Below are 25,444 nucleotides of genomic sequence, written 5' to 3'. Positions count from 1 at the left end.
CACCATGCCTAGCTCATTTTTATAATTTTAGTAGAGACGGGGTTTCACCATCTTGGCCAGGCTGGTCTTGAACTCCTGACCTCATGATCTACCTGCCTCTGCCTCCCAAAGTGCTAGGATTACAGGCGTGAGCCACCACACCCAGCCAATACTACTACATTTTTAACTCACTGACCACACCCTTGTGAGGTAGGTATTATTATGCTCATGTTACAGAGAAGGAAAGTGAGTCATAAATAGGTTAAAAAATTTGTCTACTGTCACACTGTTAATAAATGGTGGATCCAAGAATTTGAACAAGGATATTATAAGACTAAGGGTTGTGTTCTTAACCACTTATCCATCCCATCTCCCAAGATAATTAATCATGGAATACAATACAGCAGTAAGACTACATACAAAAATGCAGATAATCTCTGAAACATAATGTTGAATGGGGGAGGCGAGAAATGTTTTGTAGAAGAATGTATACTGTGCTATTTATTTACATAAAGTTAAAAACCTTGTAAAACTAAAAATAGTTGAGGATACAAACATGATAAAGGATGATTCCATTTATTCAGATATTAGAAAAGAAACCATAGATACTTTTATATCACTTGCAGATAAAAATCACAATTTATAGTGTAAGGGGGCCAGACGCGGCGACTTACGCCTGTAATCCCAGCATTTTGGGAGGCTGAGGCGGGTGGATCACTTGAGGTCGGGAGTTCCAGACCAGCCTGGCCAACATGGCAAAAACCTGTCTTTACTAAAAATACAATAACTAGCCAGGCATTGTGGTGGACACTGAAATCCCAGTTACTCAGGAGGCTGAGACAGAAGAATGGCTTGAACCTGGGAGGCAGAGGTTGCAGTGAGGTGAGATCGCGCCACTGCACTCCAGCCTAGGTGACAGAGCAAGACTCAGTCTCAAAAAAAAAAAAAAGAAAGTGTAAGGGGCAAAATTATACAGGAAAGGAAGGGAGTAACAAACACAAATTTGTGGGGAATGCTTGGGTGGGTGAAGAGGAAAAAAGCAAGGAGAGTCGGCTGGGTGCAGTGGCTTACGCCTGTAATCCCAACACTTTGGGAGGGCGAGGCAGGTGGATCGTGAGGTCAGGAGATGGAGACCATCGTAGCTAACATGGTGAAACCCAGTCTCTACTAAAAATACACAAAAATTAGCCAGGCGTGGTGGCAGGCGCCTATAGTTCCAGCTACTCAGGAGACTGAGGCAGGAGAATAGCGTGAACCTGGGAGGTAGAGCTTGCAGTGAGCTGAGATCGCCGCCACTACACTCCAGCCTGGGCGACAGAGCAAGACTTCGTCTCAAAAAAAAAACCAAAAAAAAAAAAAGGCAAGGAGAGTCACAGAGAAAACTAACATAATGCTCTTTCCTTACACTGGATTTTGGGTGCTCATGTGCTCATTGTATTTTTATTTTGTACCTTATACATATTTCATGCATATTATTTTGTATATACTCAATATTTAATAAGCATTTTAAAATACTGTTTATAAAGAAGAAATATTAAGGACAGAAATCAGAAAAATATGTTGTTAAATCTAAATAAGTATTGATTATAACAAAAAAGGTTTTTAATAAAAATCTGAATTCAAATTTTGAATCAATAGCAACATGGGGTTTGGATAATGGAAAGACAAATAAAAGCATGCTTTTTTGTTATACGCAGAGAAAGAATATAAATACTAATTAACTCTAGACTTCATGAGAAAAATATTCAGTTATGTATTATGTCAAAATGGAGGAAAGACCTGAAAAAATCAAGATAAACTTTGTAACTTTCTAATCCGTAGAGGAAAATGTTCAAACAATTTTATTTTTTAATGGCAGTATATGCATGTAATTAAACACTATGGAGGCAAATACCCAGAAGAAACAGCCAGAAGAATGGAAATGACTGACTCAGGAAAGTGAGAAGTGCGAGAAATAATGATTATCAAAAGCTATTATTATTAGAAGTCTTATTTTTAACAAATGAACATGTATAACTTTAATAAAAAATAAAAATATAATTATTATATGCATAACTGTTATAGATCAATTTTTAAAATATTATCTCCCAACTGCTGAAAAGGTCTTTGATATAATTCAACAGCTATTTGTTACTCTTAAAACTTTTAGTAAATAAGTCAGAACTAAAGTCTTTAACTTGGTGCAATTACCTATTACTATCATGCAACACAAAAATGTTTATTGCCGTTAATATTATTCAACATTGTATTAAAGTTCTAGCCAGTTGCCAAAACAAGAAAAAATATAAGAGAAAGAAATAAAAGTTATTTAAAAATTGAAAAGGAAATAAAATTGTCATTACTTACAGATGAGATTATCTGCCTAGAAAACTGAAGAAAATCAACTGAAAACTATTGAAACTTATTTGAGAGTTCAGCAAAGTATCCAGATGCAAAATCACTACACAAAAATCAACACCTTTTCTATAAACTAGCATTTACCAACTATATTTTAGAAAAAAACCTTATTCATTATAGGAACTAAAGCTACAAGCTACCTATAAGTAAATCTATCATAAATATGCAAAACCTTTTTTGAGAAAAAGCACACCATTTTATAGAAAGACATTTTTTCAAAGATGTTAATAAAGGAAGATCGATCATGTTCTTGGAAGGAGAGATTCTACACTGTATTTCATTTCTCTCCAAAACAATCTATATATTCAATGCAATCTCAATCAAAATCTCAATGTGACCGTATCAATCAGGATCTCAGCGGGAAACCAACAGCATATTCCAACTAGGAGGAATCAACGAGGTTTTGATACAGAGACTATCTACACATGAAATAGACAGGGTCTAGGAAATCACAAGGAAAAGCGCCAAATCCCAGAGCAAGCGTCACTGGGGATATTACCACCCTAAGGCTTACAGGGGCAGAGGGAGGGCAGTTACCAGAATCCAGAAGGAAGGAGTTGGGAAAAGAGGGCCACCTTGAGAAGACATGTGACCTTCAGTAGAGGAACACAGCCAGCCCCAAGCAGCCCTGCAGGCAGAGAGCCAGGAGAACAAATATCCCGCTCTCATCCTCTTCACTCCCTCATCTTCTATTGGAGATCCTCCATTGGCTCAGCCGGTGCTGGAGAGTTGTCTGTATATTCCATACTGCTTCCCAGGGCAGTGGGCAGGGTGAAATGTAGAGAACGGATCCAGAGAAGTAAATCGAACGTATCTGATGGTATAACAGATAGGCCAATAGAATACACAGAGTCAGAAACAGACCTTGGTGTACGGGGAACGTGATAAATGATAGAGGTGGCATTTCAAATAAGAAGAGGAGAGATGGATTACTCAAAAGATGGTATTAGAGCAGACAGGCTCTCTGTTTGGGGAGGGAAAATAGACACCTGTCTCATATGAATAAAGATAATTTCTAGATGGAAAAAATACCTAAATGTAAAATGAAGTTATTTTAAAAAGTGAAAGAAAATATAATTTTTTATATCCTTAGGGTAAGGATGTTAAAATCAAAAATCATAAAGATAGATAAATCTGACTTTTTCAAGTGCCATGTACTAAATATAGCATCAAATAATTTCAAGAAACTGAGAGAAAATATTTGCAAATACTATCAAAGAACTTATATTCAGAATATCCAAAGAACTCCTAGAAATCTCTAAGAAAAGGACAAACTGTCCAATAGAAAATAGTCTGCAGATATGAAAGAACAGTTCTTGGAAGGTTTACAAATAAGGAATAAATAAATAGAAAATGCTCAGTCTCACTAAAAGGCAGGAAAATATTAAATGATGCTATTTTTCACTCATCAGATGATCCAAATATTAAGTCTTAAAACATCACATGATGACAGAGCATGGGGAAACAAGCACTCTTTTGCTCTGTTTACGGGAGTAAAAGTGGAAATGTTTGTGTAGAATACAAGCCAAACATTTAAAAAGTGGTTATTTCTGGGGATCAAGTTAGAGGACTAGCATTGGTGATGCAGTTTGGGGGACCTTTGGCACTATCTGTACTGTGTTCTCTATTTTTAGAAAATACAAGATTAAAGTACATTACTGTGTTATTTGTATCACACTGCGATGATAATTCCTCATGATTCTGTCCTTGGCCCTTTGCCCATTTCACTCCATACTCTCCCCAAAAATATGTCATCTACTCTTACAGAATTATTGGCCACCCACATGCTGATGCCTCCCAAATCTGTATTTTCAGCTCAACAGGTGTTCAAGTAACTTGAAGATGTTGGGGCCAAGGTCTCTGAAATTCCCTTGGCTTTTCCCCCATGGTTCTGACAAGGTTGCGTTACTCCAACAATCCTCATTCCAGGAAACAGATAGGAGAAGATTCAAGAGGAAATGATGGTGTCTACACGGCGTAAGCATCCCTAATCAGAAAATCTGAAGTCCAAAATCTGAACATTTTTGAGCACCAACATGATACGACAAATGGAAAATTCCACACTTGACCTCATGTGACAGGTCGCAGTCAAAACCCAAGTGCACAACACACAGTTTGTCCAGTGTTCCTTGGGGAAGAAAGACTGCTCCAGCCCCTTCAGGTGCTATATACATCGTTCCTGCACATGCCCAGCTTCCCCCCCAGCAAGCACGCCCAAAAAGGGTAACAAAATGCAGGCTGGGTGCACCAACTGCAGGTTCTCCACAATGCCCTACATGGGTCCAAGACACAGGTACATTATTCACTGTGGTTTGCTTATTCTCTACTCTGTGGTTTAAACGTGTTGTTGAACATGTCAAAAAGGCCTACAGATGCTCCTACGGATAACAGTGATAAGAAAAAAAGGAAGCATTTATGATTATCTATAGCATAGAAAGTCAAGCTAAAGGAGAAACTGGACAGCAATGTCAGTGTGAAATGTCTTACAGCAGAGTATAATGTTAGAATAACCACCATATACAGGATCCTGTAGTCCCAGCTACTGGGGAGGCTGAGGCAGGCGAATGGCATGAACGCAGGAGGCGGAGCTTGCAGTAAGCCAAGATCGTGCCACTGCACTCCAGCCTGGGCGGCAGAGTGAGACTCTGTCTCAAAAAAAAAAAAAAAAGAAGAACCACCGTATACAGTTTCTTCTCACCTAAAAAAATAAAATAGATTGTGCGGTCAACTTTTAATCCAAATACAACATTGTAGGTGGAGACGGAAAGCCTGCCATTGTTTGTGGTTGCTGTTGTGTAACGTGACGCAGGTATCCTGGTGATGCTACTGTGCTGCTTAGTTACCCTGACACATTACTTTTTCACTGTATAATGTTATGCCACATTTCTTACTGTTAAGTACTTAAATAAGAATAAGAAAGTGATTGCTAATCAACAGCATGTAAATTCAGAGTCAGGAATGATGGTGAGGCCAAACAATCATAGATTATCCCCGTGATTTGCTGAGAGAGTGACACCTTTGCTTTCTGATGGTTCCATGTACACAAACTTTGTTTCAGCCACAGATAATTTAAAATATTGTACAAAATTACCTTCAGGCTATGTGCAGAAGAAATATATGAAACATCAATGAATTTCAGGTTTAGACTTGGGTCCTATCCCCGAGATGGGGGATATATTATGTATATGCAAGTATTCCAAAATCCAAACACTCTGGTACCAAGGATTTCAGGATAAGGGCTACTCACCCTGTAATATAAAAACAAAACTTTTCCTAAAGTCCCCAGCAGACTTCAATTTGTTTCTCCTTGTTCAAAAGAGTGTGAAATGGCTGCCTTTCGCTGCAAAGGAAGTTGCACAATGTAGTTTATAGCTGGGCACATTGCTGTTGTTAGAATGTCACAGCATTCCTCAAGCACCTGCAACTCCAAATGGCTAAGCTATCGTCTTCACTTGCCTCCCTTCAACTGCTCCTCTGCTGTGCCCTCCATCAAGGCCACCACAGCTCCCAAGACAGTTCTGCCATTGACTCCCTCCCCTCAAATCTCACACAGGAGGCTCCAAGTCTTTCCAAATACCTCTCACATCCCATCCCTTCCCTGGACTCCTGCCAGTCTTCTCCATGATCTTCTTCCCCTCTCACTCAATCTTTGCAGTCAGCCAGACTCATCTTTCCAAAGGCAAAAACAGATCGTGAAATGGTCTCACTTTGTTTTTAGGATAAAATACAAATTTCTTATCATGGCTTCTAAGGCCCTTCATGACCTAGCCCTTAGCTATCTGTCCAGCTGAACTTGTCACCACTCTTCCTTTCATGCTCTTCGGCTATTCTGAACTCCTTTTCCATTCCTCTAGTAAGCAATACTATCTCCTGAATCCAAGAACTTTTGCAGGTCTTTTTCCTCCACCTGGAATACTCCCCATCTACATCCACTATGTCTAAATAGAATTTCTATCATCTTCAGTGCTCAACTTAAGAATCCTTTTCTCCAAAGTGTCTTTCCTCACTCTCCACTCCTATAAGAAGATGATAATATTATTGCTGCAATAACGAACAACTGCAAAATTTCAGTGGCTTACATACTGCTGCAATAACAAACAACTGCAAAGTCTCAGTGGCTTACAACAACCAACACTTAATTTTATTCTCATTTCACATGTAAGTGGCTACAGGAGAGCCCTGCTCCCTGTGCCTTCTTATTTTAGGACCCACGCTGAGGGCGCAGTCCCAATCTATGGCACGACACTCTCACAGTGGAAACACGCGATGCTTCTTAAAACTTCTACTCAGACATGGCATACGTCCCATTCTCTCACAGTCTATTGACCAACACATGTCATACACAACCAAGGATATTATCTTCGGACTGGGAATGTACCCTCCTTCAACAGAGAGATGCTGTGAGTCATACAGCAATGGGAGAAGATGTATAATCCTTTAACTCAGAAGGAAGAAGACAATAGTTGAGGCTAATCATACAATCTACTACCATGATAATGATAGTGGCAATGTTATTTACTGAGTGTTTGCTATGTGCCAAGCTTCATGCTAAATGCATTAATAAAATTTTTCCTTGTATCCTCACAAGACTACTAAGCACCACTGCTCCCCCAAGATGAGAAAATGCAGGGGAAGGGAGTGGGAGCAACTTGTTCAAAGTCACATAATGAGTGGTAAAAGTGCGGATTTAAAACTAATTTCAATTCTGTATGCTCAGAATTCATGCTTTACATCATTATACCATGCTGCTTCTGTGGCTCACTCCCAAGCTTAGTCTTTACCACCAATTGGCAATTTCCAGGGTAGCTTTGAAATAAGGAGACATGTGACCAACATAGTGCCCATCACAGAGTAAATCACAGTCAGTGTTTGTAGAGCAAATAAATAAACTACTGCACCCCATCTCCTATTTTTCAGTTAACTAATTTCCGTTCCAAGTGTCTGTTTCTGTTTGGGTGTCACTTCCTTCCAGAAACTTCCTCTGACCACACAGGCTGGGTTAGGATGCCTCTTCTGTGCATCTATGGGAAATTGTGCATACAGCTATTCTTGTACTTATTATAACAAACGATAATGATCTTTGTGACTTGAGAGCTCACTCCTGGCTTCTCATGTCTGAACCCTTCTGTCTCTCCCTCTGCTCCTCTCCCTCCTAGCCCTGGTTGGTCCCCCTGAGCAGGGTGATTATTCCTCCAGATGGGATCAGACCCACTCACTCATTCTCTAAGGGCCTGCTGTGTGCACCAGGCAATGCAGTTAGCAGCTTCACCACCAACATCCTGCCTTGCAGAGCCCACAGCCCAGTGGAGGAGCAGGATGAGAGACAAGGAATCAGACTGGAAGCATAAAATAATTCCAGATTACAAAGACAAATATAAACAGAAAAGAGTGATAAGGCATGGGATATCTACTTATCATAGGCTGGTCAGAGAAGTATGTTTTGAGACAGTGATGTTTAGGCTGAAACTGAATGATGAGAAGGAGCCAGCCATGGCAAGACAGCAAAAGAACACACCTTCCAAGCAGAGGGAACAACACATACAGAGGTGGCATAAGCTTGTGTTCCAGAAATCAAAAGAAAGCTGGAGTGTATGAGCTGCTGGGGACACGGCTTAATAATGCTGGAGGGATAGATTAGAAATAGATCTCACCAGGCTTGCGGGCCATGGCAAGGAGTTTAGATGTGAACCTCTGGAAGGTTCTCAGGACGGGAGAGACCATCTGCTTTTCATTTTAAGAACATCTTTCTGGCCACTATGTGGAATAAAGTAGTAGGACACCATTGTATTGTCCAGAAGATAGATGATGATGATGGCCTAGGCTAAGGAGATGAAAACTAGTGGAGATGGAATAGGCAGGTAGGTTTTATACATCATGTGATGTGACTTTAGGCGTGTTTCATTTGAAGAGTCTGCAGACATCCACATGAAGCTGTCAGGCAGATGGAGCTTAGAGGAGAGGTCCAGGCTGGAGGTCTAATTCCATCAGAACACTGAAGGGGTTTTAAGCTAAGGGGATAGAGAAGAGAAGTGAACCCAGAACCGAAACCTGGGCATACCAATATTAAGAAGTCAGGAAGGGAGGCCAAGGCGGGCAGATCACGAGGTCAGGAGATGGAGACCATCCTGACTAACATGGTGAAACCCTGTCTCTGCTAAAGATACAAAAAAATTAGCCGGGCGTGGTGGCGGGTGCCTGGAGTCCCAGCTACTCGGGAGGCTGAGGCAGGAGAATGGCGTGAACCCAGGAGGCGGAGCTTGCAGTGAGCCGAGATTGCGCCACTGCACTCCAGCCTGGGTGACAGAGCACAGCGAAACTACATCTCAAAAAATAAATAAATAAATAAAGAAGTCAGGAAGAGGAGGAGCTAGGGAAGGGGGTTAGGAAGGATGGCCAGGGAGGTGGGAAGAAAACCAGGAGACCCTGGAACCAGAGATCTCAGGATCAAGAGGCTTTAAGTACAAATGACTGAAAAGCATTCATGTTTCTGCCCTGTGATAAATGGATCGAAAAAAGATTCTGAATAAATGTTAGTGTTCTTTCCGCCTCTACCCTTAGATATTTATGTGTTGCTGAAGGTAAACATTTACATCAAAAGAACTGTTCTCTATTTGTGGGATTTTAGGTGTTAGCCTACACACAGGAACACTTAGGAGAAGGGAGAAGAGTAATGATGAAATTATGTCCCACGTAAAGCTAGACCTACCTTATTTATAAGTAAAAGTTGTGTTGCTAGGAGAGTCTTTAGAAACCACCTAGTACCCTGACTTAGACAGTCAGGCCAGCCTTGTGGCATCAGTTACGAGCAGCACGTGACAAAGTCACTCAAGTGCTCATAAGGGGCTACTCTATGGTTGCTGTGGGGGTGGGGCCAGCACTCGTGCTTTAACAAGCCCTCCAGGTAATTCCGATGCATGCTCCAGTTTGGGAACCCCTGTATTACAAGAGCCCCTGGCCTGTTACCCCATTCGTAGCTAATTGGTAATGCAATGGGCACCACAGAATAAATAAGTCAAACCTGGAGCTGATAATCAGAATAGCTTGGCAAGTCTTGGTGGTCACTGGTGACAGGACAAAGGGAGACATGCTAGGGTTTATCCCAGGGCCCCTGGGAAGCCCCTGGAGGTAGCATAGCAACTAAGGATCCTGACTTGGTTGTACCACAGCCCCTGGGTTGTAATCCCTTGTCAAAGATTTTCCGTTTCAGTAATGCTGTTATCCCAGGGATTATGGCCAAATGGAAATACATTAAATTGTAAATTACCTTCCCCACGTGGGCCAAGAGAAGCCCCAGTAGAATTCATTAAAGTGTAATGGTACCTGCACCTGTCATTGCGCACGCCTCACTCAAATAAGGCCACAGAATACAGATTATTCACCTCGAATATGGCCACTCCATAATGAGCTCCTCCAGGGTTAGCTCCTAGTGGAGAGTAGGAAAGAGTGAGGCAGCTACTTAGAGCAAAATATTTCCAGGAGTAGCAAGGATGCTGGACTGGAAGCCTTGCCCTGTCTGTACTGCTAATTCACTGCTTGTCCATGGGCAAGCTGCTTCTTTTCCTGGCTCCAGTTTCCTCAACTGTGCAGTAAATTGTTTCCAGTGCTTTTCAAACTTCAGAGTGCATAAAAATCACCTTAAGAGGTAGCCAACCATTCCAGTAATCCCAGGACTGAGGGAGGTCCTGTGATACTGGCATTTCTGTGGTAAAACCATGACAGTGCCAGGCAAACTGAGCCAAGTTGGTCACCCTACTCCTGGAGGGCTTGTTGAATCATGGTGCTATCCCCCGACCAGGGATTCTGATTCCATGAGGGAGAGAAGGAAGCAAAGGGGAGCAAGAGTTTGCTAACAAGCTCCCTGAATGCCAGGGGTAGACTAGATGGTGGTTCCTAAATGCCTTTCTGCAGACAAGCTACATTAGACATACCGGAGAAGTTTGTTAAAAACACCGATTCCTGCCGGGCGCAGTGGCTCACACCCGTAATCCCAGCACTTTGGGAGGCCGAGGCGGGTGGATCATGAGGTCAGGAGATCAAGGCCATCCTGGCTAACACAGTGAAACCCCGTCTCTACTAAAAATACAAAAAATTAGCCGGGCGTGGTGGCGGATACCTGGAGTCCCAGCTACTTAGGAGGCTGAGGCAGGAGAATGGCATGAACCTGGGAGGCAGAGCTTGCAGTGAGCCGAGATCACGCCACTGAACTCCAGCCTGGGCAACAGAGTGAGACTCTGTCTCAAAAAATAAAATAAAATAAAATACCAATTCCTAGGTTCCAGTACCATTCTTATTCGAGGGAGTTAGAGTTGGGTCTAGGAATATACATTTCTAGCAAGCTTCAGTGGTGATGCCCGCTGGGATTGAGAACCACTGAACTAGATCATGTGTACAGTTCCATGCAATTCAGACATTCTATTACATTTTAAGTGTCTGTGTCCATGTCCATTTAGTAAAAGCTCCCCAAAAGTTTGATGAACAACCCTTGATCATTTTCTCTGGCTAGGATCAGTCATGCCTGGCATTAGGAATTTCCATTTTTGCCCTGAGCAAATGCAGCTATTGGAGGAAGCACATGGGCCCTGGGAGACAGGCGTGCTCATTCAGAGTGGGTGACCACATGTGCTTAGTCATGGATGCAGCTCTCATTTACCCTTGGGGAGACCCAAGCCTGCGTCAAGGAGCTCCCGGATATGAGCCTGTCACTGGGGCCTTGTTGTGGATGATTGTGTCCTGGCCTGCGTGTGTCATGCCAGGTGAAGTCAGAGAGGGGGCAGTAATATCCCCTGTACCCAGGGCTTGGCAATCTGGCTGCGACCGTCTCATGACCCAGCTGACTACAAACAACTTGCAGTGAAATGTAATAAAAGAGTCCAATGGGAGTGGAGCATGATGTACACCCCAGCCCTACAGAAGTGACAGCCCAGCCCCTGCGGCTGCATCGGGCTCGAAACAGAGCAGGTGCTGCCACCTCCTGGCCCCACTCAGGCTGAGCCACTGCAGTCTCCAGATGCATCTGGAATCTCAAATTGGGAATTCTGGAGATTTGGCCTCAAAAAGACCCCAGAGACCATCTAACTCTTCCCACCCCATGAGCAGAAGAGGAAACTGAGCTCCCTTGATGTTGGCAGCTTTCCCCCACGTCCGACTGTGTGGCAGAGCCACAGGCAAGCCCACCTGGTGCTCTTTTCCTAGTGCCTCACTGATCTGCTGCTTTAAGCCAAACAGCCACGACCCAGTAATCCTGGCCAGAGCAGGAGCTGGGGTTTGCGGCGAGATCTGAACAAGGAGAGAGGCTTGGCTGCTACTTGGTGCTGTGCCAGCTTGCCTCCTCCATGCCTAACCCACCTTTGGAGATGAACAGAGACCCTGGTCAGGGAAGAACATTTGCCACGTCTCAGAGAGAAAGAAATGCTCCACGAATGCATCATTTCAAATAGTAGTCTCCATAGCAGACAAGCATCACATGGAAAAGAGACCCCACTTCCTTGAGACAAAAGCACCTTGAGTGTGCAGGTTCTTTGCTGCTGTTGTTCTTGAAAAGTCATCTAGCACCATAGCAAACACCCCTGCAGCAGAAACCAGCAACCTGCAGAGATGGGGTATGCCCAGCAGAGCTGTGTAGAGTGTCAAGGTTTGGGGGTAAATGAAATAAAAAGAGGAAAAGGAGAAGGTAAAGAGGAGAGGAAAAAGCAAAACAGGGAATAGAGAGAAGGAAGGAAAGGATGGACAGATGAACGCATCGAGTACCAACCTGAGCCAAAGACTGCTAACCCTCACTTCAATAAGTCTCTCATTCATTCATTCATCAAACATTTTTGGGTGCCTACTCTGCCCAAGGCATCCTGCTTATACCCAGCGTGGATACAACAAGGAATCTCTTACCCCCGCTTTCAAAGAACGTATCAGATAAAGCATGTGGAAAAGAAATCTTACCAAGCCAGTGTGATATGAAGTAGAAGGTGATGTATGTTGTGAGAGGAAAGACTCCCGACGGTGCAAGTCCAGAGGAGGAGCAAAGAGGGGAGAAATCAAAGAAGGCAGTGTCATTGCACCAGGGCTCCAAAATCATGAGAAGAATGGGGGCATGCAAAGATGAAATGTAGGGCATTTCAAGAATAAAAGAAAGAAAAGGCATGACCTGAACAAGGAGGAAAAGTGGTTATGGAGAAGACAGCAGTTGCATCTGGCTAAAATGCAGGTGCAAGAAGGGACACACAGGCAATAGGTGGAAAAGGCAGGTGGGGCCAAGTTGAGGAGCAGGTGGTAAAGTGAACTTGAATGCCAAGTTAACTGTTCCCTTGGCATCGGGGAGTCCCTGCAGGCTCCAAAACAAGACAGGGGCATAATCAACTGTTCCGGATGCTGCAGGGCAAAAGAGTCCTCAGTACGAATGCCGCAGTGTGAGGAAAGGGAGGGCATGAGTTCAGCGGAAGAGGGGTGCCCTGTCCACCGGGATTTTATTTTGCAACTCAAAGTACTGAACAACATATCCCAGTGTTCATATTCCCGGATTGTATCTGCCAGTTTCTGCTTCCTGTGCACACACTGCCAGGCTTTCTCCTCTCTGAGCTGCCCTAGAGAACAATAATAACATCCTCTGCTTCCCACTGGCCTGCATTCTGCTCTGCTGTCTGAACAATGCACGTGTCTTTGCTCCTGGATGGATGAGGCTTGTATTTCTGATTGAAATTCACAATAAAGTCAAAAGCAATTGTGCTGGAGCTGCTGGTGGGTCCAATGATCACCACCTTGGGTAGAGACTGGGGACTCCCTTGTTCAAGCCCTTATGATGAAGACACATTGGACTTCTTCAGTTCTGTCCCTCCCCGGAGCTTGTAACACAGTGGCACTGAACAATCAGAGCAATTAACAAAATGCTCAGAATGTACAGAGAGGAGAGGAAGGAAGTTCGGCATTGCGGTTGGTGGGGGCTCCTCCCATCACAATCGATTCGTCAAACAAACTTGCCAACTGTCTAAACTTTAATTTCAAATGACTGTGTCCCTTTGTGCACAGACAGATAATCAAATTCAGTATATTGGAAACATGTTTCAGTCTTTTCTGGCTTGTTATTTTTTTTTTCAATTCTAAACAAATAAGAGCTCTTTCCAAGGCAGTGTTTTATTTCCTTTGCTTCACAGCCTGATTAATGATAGGCTCAGCCCCACAAAAAACCAAGGGAAGAGAGGAAAATAAATGTGAAGGCCCAGCCATTTAAGTCCTCTCCTGGCCTTCCAAGAGAGGTTTATTTTTTATTATTTTTTTTTCCAAGAGAGGTTTAATACCCATCGACCACTCCGCGGTACAAATCAGCCTCAGACCTGAGCTGGATGCCATGGGCCAGCATGGGCTGAGCCTGAATTCGTGGCTGAGCTAATTACGCTTTTCAGCCTGGGCTAGGCATTGTCTTGAGAAGCCAAGTGGAAATCACCAGGATTCTACAAACCCCCGGCCATTCACTTTGAGTTTCTGCCCTTTGATGGTACAAAGAGCGATGGATGTGGAGGCAGAAGGCCTGGGTTTGAGACCCAGATCTTCTCCTTGCTGGAGGTGGGACTTTAACCAAGTCCCTTCCTTTTCCAAACTGAGGTCAGGCCTCAGTCTCCTCAAGTGTGAAGCAGGAATAATGATATCCACTTCAAAATGTTTAAAAGGAACTGGTACCACATCACCTCTTAGAGAGAGATTCCTCAGTAGGACCCCCCCCCCAACCCCAGAAGCTCCCCTGAGCTATGTACATCTTGTAGGGCATGGATATGACTGGAACCAAGGGCTCAGGAAAGGGAGTGACATCTCTGCATTAGAAATAAAGAATTCCTGGCCCGGTGCGGTGGCTCATACCTGTAATCCCAGCACTTTGGGAAGCCGAGGTGGGCGGATCATCTGGGGTCAGGTGTTCGAGACCAGCCTGCCAAACATGGTGAAACCCTGTCTCTACTAAAAATACAAAACATTAGCCGGGCGTAGTGGCTGGTGCCTGTAATCCCAGCTACTCGGGAAGCTGAGGTGGGAGGATCACTTGAACCCGGGAAGCGGAGGTTGCAGTGAGCCAAGATCGAGCCATTGCGTTCCAGCCCGGGCAATAAGAGTGAAACTCTGTTGAAAGAAGAAAGCAAGAAGGAAAGAAGGAAGGAAGGAAGGGAGGGAAGGAGGGAGGGAGGGAAGGAGGGAGGGAGGGAGGGAGGATGGATTGAAGGATTTCTAACAGAAAAGGCAGTGAAAAGCAGGAGGCACAGAGGAGAGGGGAGAACCAGGGACCAAGCCAGAGGCTGTGATGGACAGGATGCAGCCTCCTCACTCCCCATCCCACCCCATCCGACAGCACTATGCCTCCTAACTACAGCAAATTGCTAAACTAATAAAACATGTCACATGTTTGAAGTGGAGTGTGCAGGTGTGCAATGAGGCTGCTCTTTGCATCCAGCAATCCAGTGCAGCTTAGAACCATGAGTCTGCGAGAATTTGCAGAAACCATGAGGACAAGCTTAGGCCTCTCCCAGGCTGTGGAGACCCCTGGTGACATCTGTGTGGTGTTACCATTGCTACAATAACAAAGAAGTACAACACATTAGGAGTGTTTCATTCCAATGGTTACACTTCCAAAGAACGGGCTTACACTTAGAATCTTGATCCATCTTTGTTCTATCCTGGGCCATTCCCTGGCGAACACAGCATGGCTGGCACACGGACATGGTAGAATTGGGAGCCTCGTTTTCATTTTCAGTCTAGTACAATTCAGGTGGGGAGAGGATGGGAGCATCTGTTTCTGGGTCTCCAGCAGGAAAGAGGACAGGGCTTCCACACAGTCAGGGGAAGAAAAAGAGAGAGATTTCAAAGAGAAACAGAACTAACAATGTCCCTGGCAGGTTAGTTTCATGCTGCACCTGTTGTACTGGTTTCCTCACTTCTGTCTCAGTGACATTTTGCATATTTTACTCACAGTGTCTTGCTTTCAATAGGTTGTTTTTTGGCAGTTCTCCTAACCAAATTAGGTATCTGCCTAAGCCAGAGGAGTGACACATTTTTCTGGCCAAAGTAACAGTCCCAAGATCATGAGCATGCCCAGCACATCCGAGTCCAGTGCTCACAGTGGACACCACTTACGCAGCTCTGCCAGGAAGGCACTGAACTTTCATCTTTGCCTCATGTGTATAGTCTATTCGACTTCATTTGGAGCTCATCATCCACAGTATTGCCTTGCAAATTATGTATCCATTGGGTTATTGTAGTAAACTTGTAAGCAGATGGGGTTTTAGATTTTCCATCCTGCCTCAAAGAAAAATGAACAAGGAGTGCAAGACACCTAAAATCCCTCATCCATCACCGCCTCCTGCCAGGTGATCTGCTTCAGCTATCCATGCTGAACACATCTCTTGCACTTCTCTCTTTATTCTGCTACAAGGGAGAGATGTAATCAATAGTGCCTCTGATGTCAGCAACATCCAGATGTTGGGCCTGCTCCTTTTCTTTCTGTCTAGGCCACATGTTCTGGGCTCTCCCGGTTTTCTTTACAGAGCTCCAACACTGATATTTATTTATAAACCATAGCCCTGGATTCCCTTTGGTTTTCACCTCACGTCCCTAATCTGGGCCTCACCTTCAAAGCTTCCTAGCACTCTTCTCTGACAGACCCAAATTCCCTTATTTCCATCAGGGTCTGTCTATACCAGAGCACTAATTAACTTCTGGCTCTCCAAGTTACAGAGCTCATTTGCTGACTCACAAGAGACAACAAAAGGAAGTCCTTCATTAGCATTCCTGAGCTGCTTGTTAGCCACTGGGAGAATCATACCATGCAAGCTGTCAAATGCACCCAACTACAGGAAGGAAAAATGACGCTGCTTGGATGAATGACTCCATGCATTGGGCATCTCCTAAGAGCCCAGCACTATGGGAGGAGAGGTATCAAATCCGTGTGAGGCAAACCCCTGTCACCAAGGAGATGAGAGCAAGACTCACAAGCATGAAACAAATAAAATATAGTATAGAAAAAGAATAGAAGACATCAAGAGCAAGTTAGGTTTATTCCCAAAAAGAAGGCTATTTCAACATTTTGAAAATCTGTCAATGTTAATGTTAATGCTAACTTAAAAGAAAAATATTTAAACCAATATAATCAGTGTAACAAATGAGAGAAATCTTCTGATGATATTTAACAACAATTCATGATTTAAAAGGAAAAAAATAACTTTTTAGCCAACAAGTAGTAGAAGGAAACTTTCTTCATTCCATGAAGGATGGCTACCAAAACTCCTACAGCAAACATTACATTTAATGGTAAATTGTTGAAAGGTTTTCCTCTGAGGTTAGGAGCAAAATCAGAATGATCATTATCCTTACTTTCCAATTACTGGGTAAATTGGATCACCACATGGAAAAAAAAATGACCCCTATCTCACACCATACACAAAAACCAATTCCAAGTAGATTAAATCTAAATATGAAAAACAAAATGATAAATCTTCTAAACAATAACATAGGAGAATTAATCACAGTGGTAGGCAAAGATTTCTTAAACAGAATACAAATAGCACTAACCATAAAGAAAAAATTGATAAATTGATCTACATTAAAATTAGAAACTGCTGTGTTTCAAAGCACATCATTGGTAGAAAACAAAGACATTATATGTAACCAGGAAAAAATGAGCCTATCCAGACTATATAAATAACTTTTGCAAATCAATTAAGCAGACAACTCAATTTTAAAATATGGCAAAAGACTTGAACAGGCATTTTAGAAAGGAGATATTCAAACGGCCAATAAACATATAAAAGTTGCTTACACTCATTAGAGATCAAGGAAATGCATATTACATAAAACTACAATACGATGCCACTATACTTCTCCCAGAACGATTACAATTTTGGGAGCTGACTATACAAAGTTTTGGTGAAAATGTGGGTCACCTGAACCTCTCTTGATTGCTGGTAAGGCTGTCAGTCAGTATAACCATTTTAAGAAAGTGGCAGTGCATTAGTCCATTCTCACACTGCTATAAAGATACTACCCAAGACTGGGTAATTTATAAATGAAAGTTTAATGGACTCACAGTTCCACATGGCTGAAAAACCTGTCAGACAGAATCTACTGAAGTTGAGGGTACACACACTCTAAACCAGCAATTCTGCTGCCCAGTAGAAATGCCCAGTCTGCCCAATAGAAATGCCTACATATGCGCACCAAAAAATACATACAAGAATGTTCATAGAAGCACTGTTCATAATAGCCCCAAAACGAAATCAACCCAAATGTTAATCAACCAAAGAATGGATAAATATGTTTTGTATATGCACAATGAAATATTACACAGCAGAAATTAATAAACTTCTACATATAATGGTATGGATGAATCTTACAAACATGAAGTTGAACAAAAGAACCCAGGCTTAAAAGAACCTATAGTATATGATTCCATTTATATAAGATTAAAATATAGGCAAATGAATCTGTGGTATTACAAGTGAGTTTTCCAGGTTGCTGGCCCTCTTCTATTTTAGATATGAGTAGTCATTACCTGGATTTGTTCACTGTGTGATATTTATCAAGGTGAAGTGGTATACAAATGTAGGGAGGCCACCAGAGTGGTCTACTCCAGCAAGGATGGGTATCTTATCACTGACATTGATTAGAATATCCAATGTATGATGGTAATAAAAGCTGCTTTTCTCCTGTTTCTAGATTCTCTACAGACAATTAACCCCTTTATTACCTGAAGCTGGGGTGGATTACTGCTTCCTTCACCCCCCAATACTACTTGTCAAACTATACGCTTAAGAGTTGTACAATTTCTGTATGCACGCCACACTTTGATAAAAAGATTTATTTTTAAATGTTAATGGTAATATTTAAAAGAACATCAATTAAGAGAATACAACTGATCACTTCTAAACCAGAAAACATTACTATAAAAGATAAACCCAAATTCATTTCATGACAGTGGTTAACATTGAGAAGGAAGGAAAATGGGACTTCAACTTTATCTGTATGTGTGACTGTGTGTGTGTGTGTGTGTGTGTGTGTGTGTGTCTGAGAAAGAGAGAGAGAGAGAAGTGAAAAAGCTTGATCCAAGGGCCACCTATATCAAAGTCATTTCTTTGGGAGGGATAATGAAGGCAAGCACTACATCATCAATATGGCCATAGAGGAAAGGTTTCATTCAGAAACACACAAGAAAAGAGTTAGCCAAAAATGTCTGTGATGTCCATGGTGCTCATTCTCTGGCTCCAGCAAGGGAATGTGGTAGGAAGGAGAGACTAGTAGTGCCTGCTACTCTTATCCAGCAGGGTCTGAGCTCATGTGTCAGACAAAGAGACCTTGGGACCTGGACCTGTGGCAGGTGCTTCTAGAAATCCTCCAGATATTAGTGGAGTGATTGGGGCTGAAATCAGCACAGCCCAAGAAGGAGGGTCAGCCTTAGTGGAAACCACTGAGGTGAAGTGGGGCATCAGGGTTGCTGCCAACCTCCTGTAATGTTCTCTTGAGCTTTGGGGACCCAAGAGCTCAGGGCCTAGCAAAAGGAGTCACCTCTGGACAAGCAAGCAGAGGCCCACTTAACCACACAGGGTAAGTTAGTAAGAGTCATGCCCATGCTTATGGCACTTTGCAGTTCTCAAAGTGCATCCCAATATAACCTTTTGTTTTATTTCCTGGGTCACCTTGTAGAGTTGGCAAATACTATGTTTTTCCTCTTCTCTCATAAAAAATAATAAATGCTTATCATAAAATTTAGAAAATGAAGGGAAGAAAGTATCTACAGATATCATACTTCACATTTTTAATAGTATTTCATATTCTATGGGCTAGGTTTGTTTGTTTTTTCCTCTTTATTAATACGATTAGATTTGTTTTTTCCTCTTTACTAATATGATTGGTAAAGAGGAAAAAACAACAAATCTAGCTCAAAATCATATTTTTAATCATACTAAATATATAAATATACATAGCCGGGTTTACTATATGCATTTTAAAGATAAGTAATTTGAGGCTCAAAGAAGTTAAATAACTTGTCCAAAGACACAGCCTGCTGAATGAGAAAGCTGGTCTAGAATAAAAACATTCTGGAACTCTATTCTCCCTTTGGATGAATTTGAGAAACAAGTAAAATCTCACTTCTTTGTCATCCTCCCACCTCAAGCAAGTCATTTCCTTTTTTATCTGCCCTCCCTGGCAGAAAAGGAAGAGAAAACACGAATTCTCAACCACCTAAAAAGCCATGAAAGCTGCCACTGGGGAGCTGGGATCAAGGGCAGCTGTGAATGGGGGCTGAGGGGCATCACAGTGGGCTGCCCACTCTTTACTCTTGTTTTGAACAGCGTATTAGTCAGGGGCCTGCCAGAAAACAGATGGTCCCCGCTAACGTAGGTAAGAGAAGCAAGTTTAATGAAGGGACTGTTTTTACAAATGTGTGAAAAGAGCTAAGAAAACTCACCAGAAAATGATAAAGCATTCTGAGTCTAAAAGCAGTGGTACTGGAACTTGCACAATGCTGGGGCCATGGGAGAAGAGTTCAGTCTTCCCAAACCACCACCAGGAAGGAAGGAGTTAGAAATACACTCCCCAACTTTTCTCTACTCCAGGTTTTGAACTTGCCATAATCTCTCAGGAACTGAAGTCAACCAGAAGCCAGAGAGCAAAGAACTGGATAAAGCCCTGGGGTCAGCCCCCTAGAACATGGCAAGAGGGGCCAAGAGAGGAGACCCAGGGTGAGTTTTCCTGTTTCCTCCTCGTACAGGGACCCAAACAGGGGCTGTTCCTGAGTTAGAATGATACAACAGAATTCAGAAGCACTAAGTGGGTCTGCAGCAGGGACAGGCAACCTCGTGAAGCCTGCAGGCCAAATTCCACTCAAGGCCTGTTGTTATAAAGTTTTATTTGAACACGGCCACACCCATTTGTATATTATCTATGAGGCAGCTGTCACGCATACCGCAATGTCCAAGTTGAGTGGCTGTGAAAGAGACTCTATGGTCTGCCTAAATATTTAGAGCCTAAAATATTTACTAGCTGACCCTTCATAGTGACAAGAATCACATTCATTTAACATTCCATCCTACCAGTATGTATGAAATGCTTATTATATGCCAGATACTATTTTCAGAAACTGGGGATATAGCAGTGATCAAAATAAACAAAAATTCCTGCCCTTGTGGAACTTGTGGGAGAGATAGATACTAAACAAAATAAATAAGAAAATTCTATAGAATCTAAAAATTGATGAATGCTTTGAAAAAATAGAGGTGAATAAGGGGACAGGATATGCCAGGGAGTGGGGGGCTTTATCTTAATCTTCTCACTGAACTCTAATGTAATGCAATGAGGCAATACTCTCCCTACTTCTTCATGAAAAGGAAAATGAGACTCACAAACTAGCTCAAGACCAAAATCAATGATTTTGCTGGGATTGGAAGCCACATCTGTCTGCTCCAAAACCCTTGTTTGTACCACCACAACTATGCTGCCTCCTGAAAATGAGGATGTGGGCTCAGAAAAGTAAAACGACTTTCGATAAGTTTTCTCTTTTGATAATAACAAGGGTTAGTAATCTTCATCCTCCTAAGGGTGACCTGCACAAGCTCACACTGAGTTATGAGCCAAGCAAGACTTAGAACCCAGACTCTCTGAAGGCAAACCCACACATTTAATCCACAGTCATCAGACCAACTTTTTAGCAGGAAATGTTTTGAAGAGTTGATTGGAATTGAGAAGGTTAAGCCAAATGTGAAACAGACTCATACAAAACAAAGTAGCACTTCTTACACTTTAAATTGGTTTGCATAGGGATGCAATTAACAAGCAAACATAGATTGGCAATGCTACTAAACATATACTTCCCCAAAGACAGGAGTGGGGATGCTAACAACATCATTGCTGTTAGCCTGCCCAGGTCAGACTTTCCCAAACATCTGTAATCAATTGTTCTCCCCTCTCCAAAGGCCAGATTATAATCACCTTGCTACATAGATGTTGGTTTGGGTTGTGGAGAAGAGGAATGAATATCAAGGGATGTATTACACCAAAATAAATTTTTCTCTCTCAAATGTCCCTCCCAAGATGGCAGCAGCTCCTGCTCTCAGACGATGTGGTCTAGGGAGCTCTAAGTAGGAAGCCCAGGGTCATAAAGAGCCTGTCATTGATTCTCCCTCCAGTTAATGGAGTCCCTAGGCTATAGGAGCTATTAAATTTCAGTGCCAAGTATTAGTGGCTTTTGCTGGTTATAGTGATTCAACAGCCCCCAGTGAGGGTGAATCACAGGAAGAGCTGGAAAGCTGAATGTGGCCCTGGAGCCCAGGCAGTCTTGTTCATGGATACCACCTGGCATTCACACTGGCCAAGCAGCTGGGCCCTTGGAGCAAATACCACCAGCACCATCCCATCTGGCCACCATCATTCCAGCCATGGCTGTTTGGCCCTCGCCCTCAAAGCCAGGACACGTCAACACTGGGTCTGCTCTTTGAACAAATGAAGAAAAAGAAAACACCAGGACCATGCGTCACCATGAAATGTATGCCCCTCCGGGCCCTCCCTGGGTATTCTCTTTTTTTTTTTTGAGACGGAGTCTCGCTCTGTCACCTGGGCTGGAGTGCAGTGGCTGGATCTCAGCTCACTGCAAGCTCCGCCTCCCGGGTTTACGCCATTCTCCTGCCTCAGCCTCCCGAGCAGCTGGGACTACAGGCGCCCGCCACCTCACCCGGCTAGATTTTTGTATTTTTTAGTAGAGACGGGGTTTCACCATGTTAGCCAGGATGGTCTCGATCTCCTGACCTCGTGATCTGCCCGTCTCGGCCTCCCAAAGTGCTGGGATTACAGGCTTGAGCCACCGCGCCCGGCCCCTCCATGGGTATTCTAATCCAAGGAGGAGAGACAAAAACATAAATGAGAAAGCTGAATGATGAAAGAGCTGAATTAGAGATTAAGCAGCAAAGGAAGTAGCATAAATAGTCTTTGGGTAATCGGGTTCATAGAGAATGGGAGGGAAGAGAATGAGATTTTTAAAATATGGCTTATCTTGCCAGGGAAGAGGTGGTTTCTTAAATGAGCTGCACCCATCCAGAGGGCAGTCACCCTCACTTGGCACTTGTAATGGTGATCTTCCTAATACACTTCTTAAAGATGCTATCCCACCTTCATAAAGACTTCCCCATCCCCAGGCCAAGGTGGATGACTGATCCCAGGTGCCTCAATTTCTTCCCTGCTGGACAGCAATATGAAATGACAATGAGAGACCAAGTCAGCCAGGAGGAGCCACACTGGGGATTTTAGATTCAGAGGCTATACGGTGTGAAGGCCTCAGGGCTGTGGGGGAATAAATGTAGGGATGGATATGCAGAAGAACAGAGAAAATGGCCAGCGTAGCCCAGGCAGAGGGAAGGAGTAGGCTGGTAGCATTAGGTTCCCCAGAGCCATTAGAAGCTCCCCAAGGATGCCTGCTTGTTCCAGTGAGTTTCTCTTCCTTGAAACTGAACTGCTCTGGACGAAAGGTTTTTGTTGTCTGCTGTCTTTTGTAAAGTTTTACACATGAGGGGAAAATATTGGCTTCTTTTTAGAAAAAAAAAAAAAAAAAAGACATGCAATAGCTGCAGAACTGCTGTCGGGGTGGGTGGATCTGAGTTCATCATCAGGTTCTGCTTCTCAGTATGACCTTGGGCAAGTCATAGCTGTTCTCTCTGACCTGTTTCCTCATCAATAAAAGGATCAGTGGTCCCTAGCCTGAAGTTCATGAACTCATCCTTGAGCCTGCAGGTAATAATAAGGTTTCATAGTATCACATATCACCAAACTCCTTATAGAAAGTCTGCATTTTTCCACCCAAAGCATGCACGGGCTACCCTGTCCTTCCTGCACACAGCTCTGCACAGCTTTCACACACACCAGCTCTGCTCACTTGGCTGCTGCCCTCATCAGACTGTGTGAGCTGCTTGAAGGGAAGGGCTGCATCAAATGCACACTGTATGAGTAATTAAAATGCTCTGCTAGATAATTCTCTAGGAAAGAGAGAGGGAGCTGTTAAAACTATTGCATCTCACAGTTGGAAGTGACCTCAGGAAGTGGCCCTAGGGATCTAAGACACTTATATTCAGTGAACACATATACTGGTGGTATTTGTTCATTTCCACAGACTTTCCTTCCTTCATTTGTCAAATGAAAGGCATGGTTGTTAGGCCGGGCATGGTGGCTCATGCCTGTAATCCCAGCACTTTGGGAGGTCGAGGCGGGCGGATCACTTGAGGTCACGAGTTTGAGACTAGCCTGGCCAACATGGTGAAACCCCGTCCCTACTAAAAATACAAAAATTAGCTGGGCGCGGTGGTGGGCACCTGTAATCCCAGCTACTCGGAAGGCTGAGGTGGGAGAATCGCTCAAACCCAGGAGGCGGAGGTGCAGTGAACAGAGATCGTGCCACTGCACTCCAGCCTGGGTGACAAAGTGAGACTCTGTCTCAAAAAAAAAAAAAAAAGAAAAGCATGGCTGTGTTTTAGCTTTGTGTTATGTTACAAATTGTTATGTAACAAATTGCCAGTAACTTAGCAGCTTAACACAAGATTTACAGTTCTAAAGGTCAAAAGTCCCAGCTGACATGGCTGAGTTCTCTACGCAGGATATCACAAGGCTGAAATCCAGGTATCACCCAGAGAAAACTCTTAGCTTTTAAAAGGGTTTGTGTGATTAGGTTAGGCCCACCAGATAATCTCCCTGTCTTAAGGTGAACTGATTGATTAGTAATGTTAATTATGTCTGCAAAATCCTTTCTGCCAAGTAAGATAACATGCTCTACAGGAGTAAGGTGAAGGTCATGAAGGCCATCTTAGAATTCCGGTTCACACTCTCTATTATGGTTATCATTATTACAATATTTTTTTCTTCCTCTCTCTCCATTCTTACTACATCAGGGTGAGGATACCAGCCTCCCTTACTTCATTTGGAGTAACGTTACTCCTTATGGAGTAACGTCAGCATGTTTTAAGAATTGGTGAAGTGATTTGTTAATAAATATACAATAGTACTAGAAAGTCAAGGAGAGAAGAAATAATATCTCTGAATTTTATGAAAAATAGGCTTCTACCCTCCCACTGAATCCAGGAACAACAATGACAACAATGAGAAACACTCTCACTATAAAGATTTTAGAATCTACTTGTCAAAGTATTTTTCTAGGACTCTCTTAGTAAAGAGGCCCCATGGTCAAATCTGTTTTTTTAATGCTACATCATATATCTTCACCCCTGCCTCCACTATCCCATGGTAATTTATAAAGCACAATAATATATTAAAACATAAGAGAAACTCTGCTGTTAACAAAGATACTTGGCCACAAATCCCTCTTACCCTTTTATTTATTTTTTAATCTGCTTATACCTTTCACAACCAGATCATTAGCCTCATGAAAGCATATATCTTCTTTGACTCCCTGCTATAACCCCAATGCCTAAAATAGAGCTGGGTACATAGCAGCAGTTCAATAAATGGCTATTGGAAAACAAATGGACTGGTGTTTTAGCATATGCACCTGAGGAACTGCTGATCTAGAATCACACAGATGAGCTAGTCCAGACCACAAAGGCTGGTATGATTCAAAGCTGGGAGTGAATAGTGGCTTGAACACCATTGATCTTTTTTTCCACTGAGACTGACTTCCAAACTAGTAAATCGAAAAGTGTAGAATGACTCACATAACCAAGAGCATAAGTGAGTTAGTGCAGCTCCCAAAGTTCAGGGGTCCCACAGTGGGCCTGGCCAGGTTTCCCCACAGTCATGGAGGCAAACTCAACCTTGCACTTAGCAAAATCACATTTACCCACAGGCTGCAAACACCTCCTTATCCACACTTGCCAACCAGGATTCCTAAAAGAACAGCATTTAAGGCTTATTCCTTTGGGTGAAGAAATGGACCTCCGTAATCAAGACTTTTAAAATGCAAACACTTTAGAAACAATATATTAAGCTGCTATCAGTTAACTCAATCGTGGGATTTTAAAAACATTTTTCTTCTAAGACTTCGATGAATTAAGAGGATAACGGGCGGTAGTGGTCCTGAAGAACAGTGGTTTGCAAATTTTAGGGTTCCTAA

The sequence above is a fragment of the Trachypithecus francoisi genome, unplaced genomic scaffold, assembly GCF_009764315.1.
Source record: "Trachypithecus francoisi isolate TF-2019V2 unplaced genomic scaffold, Tfra_2.0 Lachesis_group17, whole genome shotgun sequence".
Taxonomy (NCBI): domain Eukaryota; kingdom Metazoa; phylum Chordata; class Mammalia; order Primates; family Cercopithecidae; genus Trachypithecus; species Trachypithecus francoisi.
The sequence above is the reverse complement of the archived record's forward strand: the minus strand, read 5'-3'. Positions refer to the sequence as shown.